At 45.0% G+C, this 17,962-nt stretch overlaps 1 protein-coding gene across 1 annotated transcript in view; it reads left to right on the top strand.

Annotated features, from left to right (window-relative positions):
• The first annotated feature begins 2,182 nt into the window (after positions 1-2,182).
• Positions 2,183-17,962, top strand: part of Vit (vitrin) — a 130,019-nt gene continuing 114,239 nt past the window's right edge. Inside the window, exon 1 of the mRNA XM_059248413.1 lies at positions 2,183-2,369. The gene's annotated coding sequence lies outside the window, so the exon portion shown is untranslated. The remainder of the gene's footprint in view (positions 2,370-17,962) is intronic.

The following is a 17,962-nucleotide window of genomic DNA, read 5'->3' as shown; positions in this document are numbered from 1 at the left end:
ATTTTTAATCCAGTAAAACTATATTACATAAATTTCACCATTACAAAACTTCTGTCATTTTTAAGTGACAGTTTAGGAGCACCAGTCACATCCACAACACTGGGAAGCCATCACTTCTACTTCCAAAAATTCCCTCACCCCAGACTGTGGTGATATATTGTGTACCCCAACATATTGTGTACCCTAATAAACTTATCTGGGGATCAGAGGACAGAGCCAGATACTAGATTAGACATAGAGGCCAGACAGTGGTGGCACACACCCTTAGTCCTATGACTCAGGAGACAGAGATCTGGGTCTCTGTGAGTTCAAGGACCGCACTGGAAACAGAGCCAGGCATGGTGGCACACACCTTTAATTCCAGCACTTGAGATTACCAAGTATTTGGGAAGCACACACACCTTTAATCCCAGACCTAGGAAGGAAGGAAGAAAGAGGGCAGGACACAGAAAGGAATATAAGGTGTGAGTAAACAGGAAGTCTCGCTCTGGTGGCTGAGGAGTTGGTAAGGTGAGGTTGGCTGTGGCTTGTTCTGTTTCTCGGACCTTTCAGCTTTCACCCCAATGTCTGGCTCCGGGTTTTCCATCAATAAGACCATTTAGCAATGCGTGTTACACCAGGTATCATGGCTTTTCAATTTCATTATCTTTGAATAGTTCTTCATATGCTTTTTAGCACATTTGTATTTTACTTGTCCTTTACTCACCATAAAGATTTAAATTTAAAAGTAGCAAAAAAGGCAATTGTAAGCATTAAAACAGCCTCACTGATTGAGAGTCAGGAAGCCTTAAATATAAATCCAAGATCTTGTTTCAATACTTGAAAGACCTTGGGGAAAATGCTCACACTATCTGAGTCTGAGGTCCCTTATCTGTAAAATAAAGCTAGCATTGTTGGCCCTTAAAGAATCTTCTAAGTATTAAGGAACATGTTACATAGAAATGATAAGCACCACTCCCAGGAAAAGGCATCTGAAAAGCCACAACTCCAGTATTTTTATTAGCTCCATTTAGTTATGCTTCAGATGAGCCTGCCACATCACGAGCAGCAGGACCACCCAACTTCCCAGGGGAAGCATCTTCCTGTCTACTATGGGCCTGGCACCAGGATTTGTTGAGAGAAGAAACAAGATTGAAAAAAAATAATTTCAGGGCACAAATGGAAAGGAAAAAAGAAAGCCTAAATAGCATGGCAACAATGGAGTCTTAAGGAGAGAGCCACCCCACAATGCAGCAGATGAGGACAGGGGCATGCCAGGAATGGGAGATCGTTCTCTTCTCCAGCTGCTTGGGAGCACACTCCCCAGCAGGAGGAGGAACGGTTCTTTGCTACCCTCTGCCCAGCTGGAGAAAAGGATGTCACATCACACTGATTGGCCATGCAGCCTTGAACACTGCCAGATGAACTCATATTACTTTTCGGTTGGATTTTTTTTTTTTTTTTAATGCTGAGATACGCTTATGCATGTTTGGAGGCCAAACCTCTTTGGCTTAGTTGATGTCACTAATGTCTAAGTAACTAAAACGGGCAGTTAGCTTCCCCCGATGATGTGAGATATCCAAAAGAAGTTGTTGGGTTTTTTTCCTTTTTTTGTGAAACATGACTCAGAGCCCACATCCCGCTATTATTATCGTGTGTCCTGTTACCAGCAGCCTACACTTCAATTATTTCATGGGGCTTGCCCTGAGCAGCAAGAATGGAAACAAAGCAAAACAAAACAGTAGCTTCCACGACAAAGAAAAGTATGTGTTCTCTGGGCAGAAGGGAGAGTCCAGTAGAATAAGCTTGGAGGTGTTTGCCGTTTTCTGTCTTCAAACAACTTAATCCAGCTGCATTCATTAGTGCTCAAAGAAAAAAGAAAGAAAGAAAAGAAAAGAAATGAGAAAAAACATCAACTGCCCCTGCTTGGATAGTTTTTAAAATGTATTTTAAAAAAGAAATAAAAATCCCTGTCTAACTCCTCCACTTTCTGCGTCTCAGAATGCCTAATTGTAGAATTTGCTTACTGCATGTGTGCTTTGGGTTAGAAAAGAATATTTAGAAATCCTTTCCCAAAAAACAGCAAGTGGGAGTGGAAATTTGAAAGAGGACCGCCTAATTCAGCACTAAACCCAGTGTGAGAGGCGTGTGTGTGTGTGTGTGTGTGTGTGTGTGTTACAAAATGCGCTTTCCAAAGGGCTGGGAGGTGGATGGGAATGTTTGCTTTGCTCCTCTGAGAAGAGAAGAGTGCCTGGACCTCCTCTTGCTTTTTCTTTAGAATAATTTGGATGGGATTTGTGATGCCGAAAAGCGTAAAGAGAAAAGGATAACTCTCCTTTGTGGTGGCAAGTTTAGGGGGAAAAAAAAAACCACTGCTTTCTTCAAACAAGGTATGTCTGATGAATTCCTAATGGTATACATATAGCTGCTTTCCAATCATTGTTATAAAAACATTAAAAAGTACTTTTCATTGAAAAAACAAGAATAAATGCCTAAACCAGCTGATACATTTCAACTTAAAGAGAGTTGCAATAGAAATAGATGCTGGTTGGTTGTAAATAACCATATGTGTGTGTTATAAATAAATAATGCTATATTATTAGTATTAGAACAAAGTTTTTTGCTGGGTCACTAAAGCATCTTCATTACGGTTAAAGTAAGTTGAAACAGTGTGACATGTATGTGTAAACTTTAAGTCATTTACATCTTTCTTGCTTTTTTTGTTTGTTTGTTTTATTCAGCTTGTTTCCTGTAAGGAATATAGTAACAATATATAGCAGCTACTTCATGTATGAAAAGCCATATAAGGAATAGGCACAGGGAGGCTAAAACCAGAAACGATTCCGAGGGAATCTCCACGTCTCTCTATTGAGGCAGGTCTCCGTGGAATGTGGCTAGATGTGCAAATCTTTGACTGTTTACAATAGCAGTGTTTTCTTAGGCTGAATGCTTCTGTTATTGATAAGGGGCTGGCATTGTTCGCCTTGCCATTATAGCTCAAATTTGCACAAGAAGAAAGGACGCACAATCTCTTTTAAGCATGATTGTGTGGAACCCGCACAAACATGAAATAAACGCCCGAGGCTCAAGTTAAACAGAGGGTGCAATTGAACAATTAGACAGGATCCTTGGCTCCAAACAAGCTACAGCATTTCTAACCATCCCCAAATCAAGAGTGGAATTCAACATTTTCTTGGAGCTTATTGTAAAAACAAAACCAGGCATTCTTGGCCATGGTGATGTTTTTTTTTTTTTTAAATGTGTTTCTGCTAAGAAAATAATATTTTGCCATTACGTTGTGTTTCAATAAATTTGGAAGTTTTGGTGGTAAAGTTATGAGGCTGTTTTTCCCTGGTTTCTTGAGGGATGAAATGCCCTGAAGCAAGGCAGGATCAAACACTGTTTGTGTTGTTTTTTTTTTTCTTTGCTAAGTGTGTGTGTGTGTGTGTGTGTGTGTGTGTGTGTGTGTGTGTGTGGTTGTGTGTGGGGGTGTGTGTGTGTGTGTGAGAGAGAGAGCATGCACGCGCGTGTGCCCACTGGTTAAAAAGCTGCAAGGGTTTCTCTTTTATTTATTAAATTAAAATATCTTCTTTCATTAAAAATAGGCCCTAGACCATGAGCAATGCATTTCTACTGCAATCTGCTAACTTACCAGGCTCAACTTCATTTAAATATACCTTCTGCCTCCCTCGCCACGGGAAAGGCCACAAAGGAAATGCTTCAGGAATGCTGAGGACTCCTGCTCCATATCGCTGCCGAAATCGTGTTTGTGGCTGTCCTTCAGCAGATCTAATTATCTTCCCAGCAAGTTACCAATTGCAGGAAGAATAGGTTCTTTCAAAGAACCTACAGCAGATAGTTTGGATAGTGCCCCCGAGAACAGCAAGCAATGCTCGAGCTGTTCTCTACTATAATTCCTGTAAGACACGTGGAACACCGGAAAGCTGTGTGGTCTGACCCACTGTACCAAGCCAGGAGTCTTGAATAACCCCAGCAGCTCTGCCTGGACCTCTCTGTGCTCCCGCTTTTGAAAAATAGACAGGGCAATGCGAGCATCATCTCCTTCCAGGGCAGGCATAAGGCTTAATATTGAGTGGCAGCTGCAGCGGGGGTTTGAAAGGTGAATGTTTTCTATAGGATGGTATTTTACTGCACAGTCAGAGAAAAACTCCAGTAGGAAGACTCATTGCTTGATAGCCTCCAAGGAGGTCCCGTTAGCAAGTACCCACAGATGCAGCATCTCCTCCCCAAGACCTCCCCGGAGGTGAGCCTGGTGTTAGAGCAGTGGGTGCTGGGAAGAACACAGTGATCTGCCGGTAGAAGGTCATCTAATGACCCTGGGGGCCTAACTAGTAGTTCGGCCTCCATTGCCTCATATGACATATAAAACAGAGAGACAAGACAATCTGTTTCATTGTGCGGGCCCCCGCATACATTAAAACAAGGAAGAAGTATCAAAATAGGCTTACAGAAACTATGTTTTAAATAGTTGTGTTTAAATGACTAAGTAAAAATAGTTTGTGAGCCGGGCGGTGGTGGCCCACGCCTTTAGTCCCAGCACTCGGGAGGCAGAGGCAGGCAGATCTCTGTGAGTTCGAGGCCAACCTGGGCTACAGAGCAAGATCCTGGGAAGGCGCAAAGCTACACAGAGAAACTCTGTCTCAAAAACAAACAAACAAACAAAAAAAGTGTGTGTGTGTGTGTGTGTGTGTGTATGTGTGTGTGTGTGTGTGTGTGTGTGTGTGTTCTAGCAACTTGACATAAGCTAGAGTTAATTGGGAAGAAGGAATCTCAATTGAGAAAATGCCCCCACCAGATGGGCCTATGGGCAAACCTGTGAAACCTGTGGGGCGTTTTTTTGGTTGATGATTGAAGTGTGAAGGCCAAGCCCACTGTGGGTGGTGCCACCCCTAGGCACACGGTCCTGGATGGTATAAGAAAGTAGGCTGATCAAGCTATGAGGAGCAGGCCAGTAAGAGGCATTCCTTCACGGCCTCTGCTCCAGCTCCCCCGCCTGACCTCCTTCAATGACAGAGTGTGACAAGTTCTCACTTTCTCCCCACTTTGCTTTTGGTCATGGTGTTTCGTCACAGCAATGGGAACCTTACTAAGACACTGTAAATGAAAATGAAATTTCAATGCAACTGTTCTTCACAAGACAAGTAAAGGAAGTGTGTGTGTGTGTGTGTGTGTGTGTGTGTATGTGTGTGTGTATGTGTGTGTGTATGTGTGTGTCCATCTACAGCATACCTAGGATGGGATAGAAAAGCTATATGGCTGATTTTGTTCCATTTCCTGGCATATTTCTGTGACTATCTGCACGTCTTCATGTGAAGATAACGTCAGATATCTGAGTTTAAAGCTGCCATGAGAGACCATGGCTGAGGCCAACTGGCCTTGCAATGCTATGGGGCTCTATGGGGATTGTTTAGTCAACAGGCTCTGACACTTCTTCAAACTTTGGTAAGTGACTTAAAAGCCGTGGGCCCCAGTGTTCTAATCCATGAAGGGGACCTTGAATTAGTCCCTACCTCGTACAGCTGTGGCAAGGAGCCCTCAATCAGAGCCCGAAGCACCAAATGTCCCCCTGTCGGCACCCAGATGTTAGCAAGTATTTTCATTGAAGTGACTGAGACAAGAAACCAGAGCTTCAATGGAGCCAGTCATCTGTCGTCGTCTTTGAACTTGTAAACATTAACTCTTCGGGCGGGATAAGCAAATGACTTGTGGATTGCCGTGCGGTTCTTCTGAGTACTAGAGACCGGTTGCCGTTCCTTCACTCAGAGGGTCTGAACTTGTCCCTCACTCAGCTAAGGATAAGCCAAAGGGGCAACTTCTGTGACGGTTGAGAAAGTTCCCTGTCTCTGCTTCAAGATGTGTCTCTCTGTGGTGGCCAGAAGACCGGGAAGTTCTTGAGCATCTAAACACAGGGGGGAACAGGAGAAGGATGAGCTATACTGGGGGGGTGGAGCTGTTTTACACAGGTGTGGCCACACTGATCCGTTCTTATAGGGAATGCGTCGAGAGAAGCCAGGCCATCACGATAAGACATCGGAAATCACTTTTTGTTTGTACTAGTTGTTAGACAACAAAAATCTTCATTAAACACACCACAAACACACACACACACACACACACACACACACACACACACACACACACACACCCCAGCCTGAAATCACCCAGGTGAGCTCCTATTTTGCAGACCACAAGTAGAAAAGCAGAGAGAAAGAAAATCCCCCACAGCAGCATGGCCACGGTCACGTGTTCACAACGGAGCAAGGACTATTTCTGTTTTGTTTATTGCCTTTTCCATGGTTACCTCACCCCTAACACAAACAGTTGTGGATACTGGCTGTAGAATTTGTTTTTAATCAGCTAGAAACTTTTCTGTAAGCCTTCCTGAGGTCCTTAGGGATGAGTAGAAACGTTCAGGCTGCCTGGGAAGTATCCAGAGCAGGCACCTTCTGATGTTTGATGGAACCATCCATAAAAGTTATGTTACATGGCAACCTGAAAATGGCACTGTTCACATGGAACAGAGGTGACAAGGTAAAAATCCACATCTGCACTTCAGGGGACAAGGGGTGAACTGAAGTAAGAGATGCCCAAATGCTGTCCTGAGTCAAACCTGCAGCCAGAAATTCCCAACACAGAAACACTAGCATGCTTTTGACTCAACTTAGAGTTTTTACGGTTGTATTTTGTTCTGATCTTAGAACTTATAAAAAAGAAATCAGCTCCGTTTCTAGTTCATATTTTTTTCATTAGAGTTTTTTTCCAGTTCTTGAGAATTAAGTGTCAGGTGTTATTTCTTGACCATTTGACTGGTCAAATAGTACAACCTTCTAGAATTCTTCAAGAGAATTGACAGAGGAGCCTTACAAACTTCTGAACAGAGGAAAAAAAGGGAGAAAAAATACAGAATTGTTTCCTTTCTAGGCATGGCCTATTATAACAGAGTCAATTGGCCCTATTATAACAGAACACCATAGACTAGCTGTTCTAAACAACAAACGTTAATTTCCCACAGTTCCGGAGAATGAAAACCCATGATCAAAGCGCTCAAAGACTGGAATATGATACAGACAGGAGTTTTGGTGTATAGGCAGTCATCTTCTCACTGGCATCCAGTGTTTGGTACACAACATGTTTTCACTGTGTCTGCACGTGGGGGAAGACAAGGGAGGAGCTGGGTGACATGCTCTATCATTCTCTATTCTCCTGAGACAGGGTCTCTCACTGAAACTGGAACTAGGCTGGCAGGCAGCAAGCCCCAGGGACCCTCTTGTCTCTACCTCCCACGCACTGGAGTAATATATAAGTGTGTGACCATACCCAATATTTCACATGGGGGTTAGGGATTTGAACTTGGGTCCTCATGCTTATCCAGCCAGTACCCTTGCCTACAGAGTCATCATCTCAACCCCTGGTACTTCCTTTGATGAGGTTGTTCCTCCTATTCATAAGGTCTCTGACTTAGTCATCCCCAAAGGTCCCAACTCCAAAACCTTTGGGGCTGGAATTATATGTGAGCTTTGAGAGACAATGACATTCAGACCATACCAGTTTTCTTCACTGAAACACACAAGAACCAAGCCATAGCTTACCCCAGGAAGCATCCTGCTGAGAGATTCAACTGCTCACTCTGTTGGGTCCTAACCTACTGTCTACGTGGACCATATTTTGTAGGTGCGGTGATAATGAGAATGGCCATGTGAACAGAACAACTGCTCATCACCCAGTGATAACAATCTGGAGACAGAGGCAGACTGATCTCTGTGAGTTCTAAGCCAGCCTGGTCTGCAAAGGGAGTTCCAGGACAGCCAGAGCCGCTACACAAAGAAACTCTAAACTCTGTCAGGAAAAACCAAACAAACAAGCAAATTAAAAACAACAACAACAACAACAAAACCAATGGTATTAACACCCTTTCATATGTAAACTCATGAAACCCTCACAACAAACAGACAAGGGTTGTTGCTATCTACTTACACAGATAAATAAATTAAGGCCAAGAAGTCCTTGAAGTTTAAGGTCCTAGATAATAAGATCTCAGGTTCAAACCCAAGAAGCATGTTGCCAGGCTCTCATTCTTAACACAGCAGACACACAGGGTCCTGGTTTATTGTGGTTGCTGTTTAAATCACTATCAGGTCAGTCTTTGCTATCCCAAACACATAGTTTTTAAGTCAAACTTCTGAGAAAGGCTGTCTACCTTGTGGTACAGTCCTCTCCATAATAATAAAGAAGTGGGGAAAACTCACAGGAAGAGATTGTTGTGTGTGTGTTGGGGGATGTTCATGAATAATCTCCTGAGTTTAAAATCACTTTCCAGGTATTGGGGTGGGGACATGGAAACCTTCTGCATGTGTCTTCAAAAGATTTCCTTTATCTTCACTGGGGTGAAGTTAGCAGCTTGTTATAGAAGGAAGGAATCACCGTTCCTTAGGGCTCAGACTAAAGAAAACCACTCTCTACATGGGCAAGACTCCAGGAAAGATATCTCAGATTATTTCTGTCGATTAGAAGAAAGCTAAAGTTTCATGTGGACGTGCAGCAAAACTTGGTGGGAAATCACCCTTCAGGCTGTCAGAAGAAGAAACACTGTCTCCTCCTCCTCCTCCTCCTCCTCCTCCTCCTCCTCCTCCTCCTCCTCCTCCTCCTCCACCACCACCTCCTCCTCCACCTCCTCCTCCTCAATTTTTGAAAGGATGGGTTCTATTCCTTGAGGGAGGAAGTACGTACAATTTGCAGAGGATCAAGTCACTGGTGTCTTAATGCTGAATGAGTTCCCTCTGGGGTTCTTTGTGTCCAGATAGAGAAAACATGCTTTAGACATAAAGGTGCAAGCTGGCTTGCCCAGACGGGCTCTGCTTGTGCAATACTGTGAGGAAATGTGTATCCAAACAGGAATAAGCTGCTCAGGAAAGCTGAGATAATAATGTTCGACAGCAGCAACCTCTACTGCTTACTGAGCCTCCTCCGTGTGCATTCACAGTTCTCAGAAATGGAGAAGAGTGAACAAAGGAATCTCCATTTTTCAGGAACCGCCAATCTCAAGAAATGTACTAGAAAGTGTGTGTGTGTGTGTGTGTGTGTGTGTGTGTGTGGTGTGTGTGTTGGGGCAACTTCATAAAACACAAGCCAGAAGGATGAGGGGGGATGTAGGAGCAGTGAGATGGGAGAGTAATTTTCATTACATGATTATTTGTGGGAATAACAGAAAGTGCCATAGAATCCCTGGGGGAGAGCATTTCATGCTGCCAGACAGGCGTAAGAGCCATGGCAAAGGTCCTGAGTGGGTGAGTGGGTTCATGTTTGGTAGGCCAGGGTGGTGTTTGGAGCTGAGTGAGGACAGGAGAAACATGGGTGTGTTATAATTAAACAGATTCCAAGGGCGCCCTCCTAATACCCTTCAATATTCCACAAATACCCACTCTGTGAACTCGCACTTGGAATAGCTCTGGCCTCTGCTCTGAACAAAATCTGGTTGGGTTCCTTCGTATTTCAAGCCATGGCCCAGAGGTTTTCAGTGACCTTGATCATATTTTAACTCAATCATGTACTACTCATCAGCATGTACACAATGCTAGGCAACACTGAAAAATAGCATTGCAAGTGTATATCCCACACCACATCCACGTGGGTGCTGACCAAATCCTCACTGTCTCTGTCTTATGCTTCTTCGTTTTCCATTGGCCAGTAACAGCCATTAACAGTGGCTAGGCTGGCACTGTTACAGGCTGGCATCCAGATTCTGCAAGCTATGAAGGGTCTACAGCTGTTTTGGGTCCCATAAGACCCAACTACGGGTTTTTGGAGATGCCCTCATTGCACTGAGGATCTCTTACCTGTAGTCATCTGGTTGTCCATGCTCTGGCTTGGGGTTTGCAGTTTTCCCTCAGTCCCTGAAAGGCTGGTGCTGTATTTACAGCCCCTTCGGCCTTCCATGCTCCTGATTCTGCAGGATCCAATGCCCCGCCCACCCCAAGAAGACTGCCTCACACAGGGAGTCTGTTTGCTTGACTTTATTTTTGTTTTTGTTGGGTTGTTGGGTTAGTGGATTGGTTTTTGACACAGTGTCTGACTATGTCGACCTAACTGGCCTGGAACTTGTTGTGTAGACCAAGCTGCCCTTAGACTGGCAATGATCCTCCTGTTTCTGCCTCTTGAATGCTGAGATTGTAGGCCTGTGCTATGATGCCCAGCTACACAGGGAGTCGAGGTGGTAGCACATTCTTCCCTATGTTGAGAGATAAGTAAATCATAAGTCAAAATCAAGTCCACTGTATCCCAGGCATGAAGGGCAACTATTTAGTGGCTTCCAGTGAAGTCCCCGGGAACCTAAGCTGGGTTTCCAAAGAGACACAGAAACTGGAACCCAAACTTGTTCCCTCTTCCAATGTCCCTACAGTCTGGACCATGCAAAAGGACATGGAAGCCAAGAGAAGCATTCAGAGACTCGAGGCAAGAATTTCTTTAGAAAAATGCATTGACGTTTTTGCTCCCCTCCTGCCCCTTTCTGGATACAATGAAGGGAGCAAACAGTTCCTCTCTCCTGCCTCACTTTAGGCAGGAGTGTGAGGAGACCACTTTGGGACATGAGAACAGTCAAATGCCATCGCTGAATCCTGAGTCTGACAGTCTCTCATTTTGACATCCCACACACACAGTCAACTATGATATACTCAAGTAGCTTTTTGCATGGGTGGGGCATGCCTGGTTAAACTTAAAAATGATGCCTGCACATCATCTTTAACGTTTGTGAGGAAGAGAGCACCGTGAGTTCAGACCCCGGCATGATTCTTTATAATTATGACAACTTCTATTATTCAACGCGTATGCTTTACAGCCTGAAACTGAACTATTGTCAAGCAAGTATTTTAAATGCATCTGATGCATGAGTCAGGTGATAGGGGAGGGTGGAACCATGTTGTAAGCGATGGGAAAATGAGCTGCCGAAGGCCTGCAGGATTTGAGGTCTGACATCCGGGTTCTGAGAGAGTCGCATAATCCTCTACAGCCTTGAACAATCTAATAACATCCTCAATTCTCTGCTCTGAAAAGTAAATGAGCATAGTAGTATTTTCTTTAGACTATGACCATGAGAAGTAAGTACACACCACATTACTGAGTGGGTACTCTGTCATGAGAGTTGTTACTGGGTGTACTTTAAACTTCTAGAACTTTCTGTGAAAATCCAGACCCACTGTTGCATGCCTATAGATATTCAAGGAGGCTGAGGCAGGAGGATCAATTCAGCCCAGAGCTTGAAGCTATCCTGGGCAACACCGTAAGACATGATCTCAATGGTTCTCAACCTGTGGGTCAGAACCCCTTTGGGGGTCAAACCACCCTTTCACAGGGTTTGTATATCAGATGTCTTGCGTATCAGATGTTTACATTACGATTCATAACAGTAGCGAAATTACAGTTATGAAGTAGCAACAAAAACAATTTTATGGTTGGAGGTCACCACAATGTGAGGAAAACTGTATTACAGGGTCGCAGCATTAGGAAGGTTGAGAACCACTGCATTATCTTAATAATAATAATAATAATAATAATAATAATAATAATAATAATAAACAAATTAATAGATAAGTCATTCCATGAAGAGGAATAAAGGGACAAACCCCATCTGACATACCAAGAATTATCAGGAGAGGCATGTGGGTGAGGCTAAAAGCTCTTTAAGGGCTAAGAAGGGTCTCAGGCACTCTGGGGTATGAGGCTAGGTGGCTTCCCTTAGACAGTTTAGTGTCTTGCATCTAAATGACTCTTTCTGTTTGTCCCTGGCAATTTCCAGCGTTTAATCCTCCACAGCCCTTAATTCGTCAGCCACAGTCACTCCTCCACACCCTCCATTTTCCACAAGCCTCTACTCGATGGGATTCAAGAATGTGCCTTGACTCTGTTCTGGGAGAGCGGAAGCCCTGTCATCTGAGATGAACCGGTTCTTTACCAAGAGGCAGTCGGGAAAGCAATGGGTCACACAAACACACGCTCCTATTCCCATCTCAGCTGGAAGGCCGACCCAGAGCTGGACATGCTTTTCTGTGCCTCAGAACTGAAGGCCGAGCAAGAAAGCACAGAGTGTTCGCGCCAGGAGAGGCTCTGGGGACCCCAGTTGAATTGAAACAGACACTCAGCCCTAAATTCGCAGTAGATAGTCCTTGGCAGTCACTAACCACAAAAGCCCAAGGGAGAACTCACAAAGAGGAGGCAGAGCTAATGTGGTGTCAAATGCATTAGGTAAAGGCATCTCTGATGAGAGAAGTTCATGTTTAAGAGCCGCGTGAGATTCTTTCTCAGCTTTTCTTGGTTTCCGGGGTAACCGTGAGGTTACCCTCTTGGCCCACCTCATCTCGGAGGGTCTTATTTCCTTCCCCAGATTTTGAATGGTTCTTGGGAGGAGTTCTGTAGAGCTCATGGGTGCATGCCTGCAAACCAGTGTATTTTTCCCCCCACTGGCGACGTAAGATCTAAACTACCACTTCAGAAATGTAATTACTATTTGCAGTTTCCCTAGAAATCACTATTGGTGGAAGCCTTTGTGGATGTGGTAAGCATTGCCATATGGCAGGTTCTTAATGAGGTACAAAATGATGGTCTCAAACGCATACCAAAAAAGGCTTTCCCTTTTGGGGTTTCTGAAATGTGGAAAACGCCACATAGATGAGCAGCATAGGCATGTACGTGTCTGCCGGTGACACATGAGTGCACTGTTTAGTACAACCGAGGACCATGGATGGGTACCTCTGCTGTAGGATTTTTCTCAGTGATCAAAAGTGATCCCCAGGCTGAGGAGATGGCTCAGTGGAGAAAAGCTCATACTATTCCTCCGGAAGACCTGGGTTCAGTTCCCAGCACCTGAGTCAAACAGCTCATAATCACCTGTAACTCCTGATCCCGGAGACATCAGAGGACAGACACCTCCCCTTAGGTGCCGCCCACTAGACACACACACACACACACACACACACACACACACACACACACACACGCACGCAATTTCTTTTGCAGAAGCAGCCCCCGAGAAAGGAATGTAGTTCACACCTTATTCAGCCATGTATATATGTTAGATCTAAAGGACATTACTGGGTGGCAATATCAACTCATTTTCATAAACACCATGAGAAATAATCTTTCACACAAATTAGACATTGCCGACTCTTTATTTGTGGGAGGCTGGCTTGTTTGTTGTGGGATGTTTTAGCTACTTGATTGCCTGCCGTCCGTGAGGTACCAATAGCAGTGGTGTTCCCACCTAAGCGAACTGTAGCAACCAAAATGTCTTCAAAGTTGTAAACGTCTCTTGCTGGTGCAGTACCGTCATGATCCGGGGAACCTCCATGGCAGTTCTGGAAGCATTGACTTGGGGTTACCCTCACTGTGTCCCTTCGCCACGCTTCCTTCCAGACCCTGGCCTCAGGGTTTCATGCAGCCTCTCTAGGAAGCTCCTGCTCCGATGCCAACAGAAGAGAACTACGTGCATCCTTCTCATCTGAAGTTGTTTTTATTCCACCCAGCCATCATTTCGGGGGGGAAAAGAGACCTAACTAAAAAATAAACATGAAGAAAGGTTTTAATCCAAGCCAGAACCAGAAACTCACTCCAAACTGGATGGAGAAGAAGCGCCCAGAAATATGTGTGTCGTGCACAAGAACCGGGTCCAGCTGGATCTCCCTCTGACTGGAAATGGGACCTGGGAAGGGGCCAGAAATGAAGGCATCCCTTCCTGCTTCTCTCCAAGCTGTGCCCGCTGTCACCTCCCTCTCCTACTCTTGACATTTTTTTATGCAAGGTCCCACAAGGCCTGCAGTTCAGCAGTCACACCCTTCAAGGCTCTCAGAGTCTCAATTCTCAGGGCCCAGGGGAGACCTCCAATGGTCTAAGGTATCTTTTCTTGCTAGATTATAGGCTTTGACCGGCTGAGTCACCTAAACTCCAGTGAATGTTCTCGGCGACTGAGTTTGAGCGGCTGACGTCCTTGATCTTGTAAGATTGAAGCTATAGATGTCACTGGGCTTTGAAAGTGAACAGTGCACCAGTAAGAGTGAAAATGTCACTGGGCGGTGGTGGTGCACGCCTGTAATCCCAGCACTCGAGTGGCAGAGGCAGGTGGATCTCTGTGAGTTCGAGGCCAGCCTGGTCTACAAGCGAGTTCCAGGACAGCTAGGGCTACACAGAGAAACCCTGCCTCAGGAAAAAAAGAAAGAAAGAAAGAAAGAAAGAAAGAAAGAAAGAAAGAAAGAAAGAAAGAAAGAAAGAAAGAAAGAAAAAAAGGAAGGAAGGAAGGAAGGAAGGAAAGAAGAGGTAGAAATTATACCTCATACTAATTAGCTGATAAGTTATGGCATAGTTTGAAATGTACAGCAAGTATGAGATATATGATAAAATTAATACAAAGTACACAAAGCTGGGTAGTGGGTCTTCTCAGTAAAGTGCTTGGTGTGCAAGCATGGAGGAAGCCCACTTTTAAAGCTGAGCACAGGGGCACGCTCCTGTAATCCCAGCAGTGGGGAGGTAGAGACAAGCTCATTCATGAGGTTACTGGCCACCCAGCCAACCCTACACAAGGAGGTCCCGGCCATGTCTGAAAAAAACAAGGAGGGCAGTGGCTGAGAGATGGCATCCGAGGTTGTCCTCTGGTCTCCACATGCCCACATATACACATGCACCCCCACATGTACATAGGTACAATCAACAGAGCAGGATGAAGACCTGTGCTGTGTGACATTGGGCAAGCGGACCCCCCTGCTCTGAATTCTACGCATTTGAGTGCCCATTTTGCCTCTTGAACGAATTTTTTGTGGGTCCAGGAGAGAAACACTACATAGTTTATTGAGAAAACGTAACAGGCATTGTTAGTCTTCTCTAATTAAAGTCACTGACAAGAATAGGTCCTGAAAATTACACCAGGTAGAAATAATCCCTCAGTTATAACCAAGCTGAGAGAGACATTTATTATCTCATACAACAGAGGATCCAGAATTGGGCCCAGGCTCCAACCTTCCATTCCATTTCTCTGCAAAACCTCAGGCAGTTCAACCATACCTCAGGTTGCCCAACTCCTTCTCTTGTGCTAGCTGTTCTGGAAGCCTGGTTTTTTGTTTGTTTTTTTTTTTTTTTCCCATGGCCACAACATGGCTGCCAGTAGACCTGGAACCTCCTGCTCCATTCTTCATTTCCAGGGAGAGAGGCAACAGCTATTCCCCAAACACAGGATTAAAATCTTTCCCTTCTGCCTGCCTGTTACACATCAGGATACAACCCACCTAGGGTAGTAATTACTACAGTATGAGTATTCCTTAGCTGAAGTGCCTAGGACCAGAGGTATTTTGAATCTGAGACTTTGTTCTGGAGTTTTTGTTTGTTTGTTTGTTTGTTTGTTTGGTTGGTTGGTTGGTTTTTTGAGACAGGGTTTCTCTGTGTAGCTTTGGAGCCTGTCCTGGAACTCACTCTGTAGCCCAGGCTGGCCTCAAACTCACAGAGATCCGCCTACCTCTGCCTCTCGAGTGCTGGGATTAAAGGCGTGCGCCGCCGCCGCCGCCGCCGCCGCCGCCGCCGCCGCCGCCGCCGCCACCACCACCACCACCCGGCTTGTTTTGGAATTTTGAACTATTTTCATTTACATAATGAGATGTCTGGAGGATGGGACCCAAGTCTCAACTCAAGACTCACATGTTTTGTGCCCATCTCGTATACGTAGCCTGAAGGTCGTTTGATGCCATTTTAAAGATAGTTCTGTGCATGAGATGGAGTTAGGCGACACGGAATCTAGCCATGGTGTCCTTTTAATATGCAAAATGTTTCAGGTATCAGAACACGTGGATGTGACAGACAATACCTGAACAGGGCTCTCTGCTGACTTCTCAAAGCCGCTTCCCTAAAATCTCCAGCTGCACTTGTTTCTGTTGCTAACTTGAAATCAGTCTATATTTCAGGAGGTCTGTTGGGGGTTGGCGGGGAGAGAATCAATGGGGCCATTCTCAGTCGTGACCACGTAGCCCGGCATCCCATATCATTGTACATACCTCGTGCCAATCTATTAAGAAAAAGTAAAATGTCTTCTGTCTGCTCTACCCATTTGACTCACCACGCTTTTATGTTATTATTTCCTGAAGGCAAAAGGGGGAGGGGATGAAAACAGGAAGAATTGCAAAGTGAACTACTATGCCACCTTCAAATCCTGGAAGACTCTGGTGTCCCCCTCACGGTGCCTGTTGGGATCAGAGCAATGGTGAATGCAGACTTTGAGACCAAGTCCCCAGATCTATGATCTGTGTCAAGGTTACTGTCCACGTCAAGGCCACCTCTACCTTGTAAAGGACCCTCCAAGTGCCAACCTCCTTTTCCTCTCTTTTCTGATCACCTCACGTTCATCAGAGATGAGTGGCTGACGATTAACAGGCAGGCAGAAATGGAGAAAGCAAGGGCGTAGATGTGGCCTCTCTCCACACAGAGACATCTGTCCCCGGGGATTCTCAGCATATTGGAAGTAACATTCAGACTCTTCATAACTGCTGAATGTTTCCAGATGGACACTGGCTCTCTCCACCTCATGGATTGAGCATGGTCGGGTGCTCCTCAGAGCCACATCTAGATCAGACCAACACCACCATTATACCACCCCAATATATCCAATGGGGCAGATTTTTTTCCATGTGGGTGGCTCAATTAGACCTCCAAGGGGCTTATTAAAAATGATGAATGAAAAAAAAATCATTCTTAAGCCTTCCATGTCTCCCTGTTGCCTAGAGGAATGATCTCACATTCTTTAGGCATGACATTCAAGACTTATGTAGCCCCTTCCTTCCTCTATAATAACTTCATTCCTCTTCCACGCCTGGTTGAGCAGCTCCCTGAAGTTCCGTTAAGTTGTTCAAGCCTCTTCCAGTCCCTGCACCTGAGCCAATGTGCCATCCACTCAATTTTTCCTTGCTGGTAGCTTTACGAGTAGATGGGCCCACTGCCCAGTGGAATCCATGTGCCAGCATTCAAACAGCATGATACCAGCTTAGACCAACTGAGTCAGAATGCAGACGAAGGCACCTGCTTGCCAGGAGCCAGCAATGGCCAGTGGAGTGTAGGAGAAAATGCAGGCATGACGTGGTGACCGGCCTCCTTGGCACACTGCACTTCTAAACAAGAAGCATGGCACATGATGCTCCTGAAGTCAGAACGCCGAATTCTGAAGGAGCGTGAGTAGCTGGTGGCTGGCCTGCCAATGAGTCTACACTCTCCATGTCTCCTTTAATATGCTTCTTCCATGTAAAGACCCTGGTGGTATGTAGTTGGAAGGTTTCTCCGGTCCTGCCCAGCCCTGTGGTCCCACAGCCACTTTATAAAATAATCACTCAGAAGCTTATATTAATTATAACTGCTTGGCCATTAGCTCAGGCTTATTACTGACTAGCTCTTACACTTAAATTAACCCATAATTCTTATTTATGTTTAACCACGTGGCTTGATTCTTTTTCTCAGTTCTGCCTTGTCATCTTGCCTCCTCTGTGTCTGGCTGGTGACTCCTGATTCAGCTCTTCCTCTTCCCACAATTCTCCTTATCTGCTTATCCTGCCTATACTTCCTGCCTGGCTACTGGCCAATCAGCATTTTATTTATCAACCAATCAGAGCAACACATTCACAGCATACAGAACAATATCTCACAGCAGCAGTATGAGCTTTTTATTATCCAATCCAAGGCAGGCTTCCATTATATAAGTGGTTGCTCACATGCAATAAAGCAGACGCTGTTCTGGAGTGGTTTATCTCTGGACCCTTTACCAACCGACCCACGGGCATGGCTGTCTTGTCCGGAGACACTCGGTAACAACAGCCTTGCAGAAAACAGAGCCTCTGATCTGGGATTTTAGCTTCTCTTCCTTGCAGCCTTGTCCCCTAGGGCAAAGTCACTGACTTCTGTGTGTGTCCAGGGCCTCAGGAAGCTATTGTAAAGATGAATGAGTTAATAC

The sequence above is a fragment of the Peromyscus eremicus genome, chromosome 22 (genome assembly GCF_949786415.1).
Source record: "Peromyscus eremicus chromosome 22, PerEre_H2_v1, whole genome shotgun sequence".
Taxonomy (NCBI): domain Eukaryota; kingdom Metazoa; phylum Chordata; class Mammalia; order Rodentia; family Cricetidae; genus Peromyscus; species Peromyscus eremicus.
The sequence above is the reverse complement of the archived record's forward strand: the minus strand, read 5'-3'. Positions and strand labels throughout refer to the sequence as shown.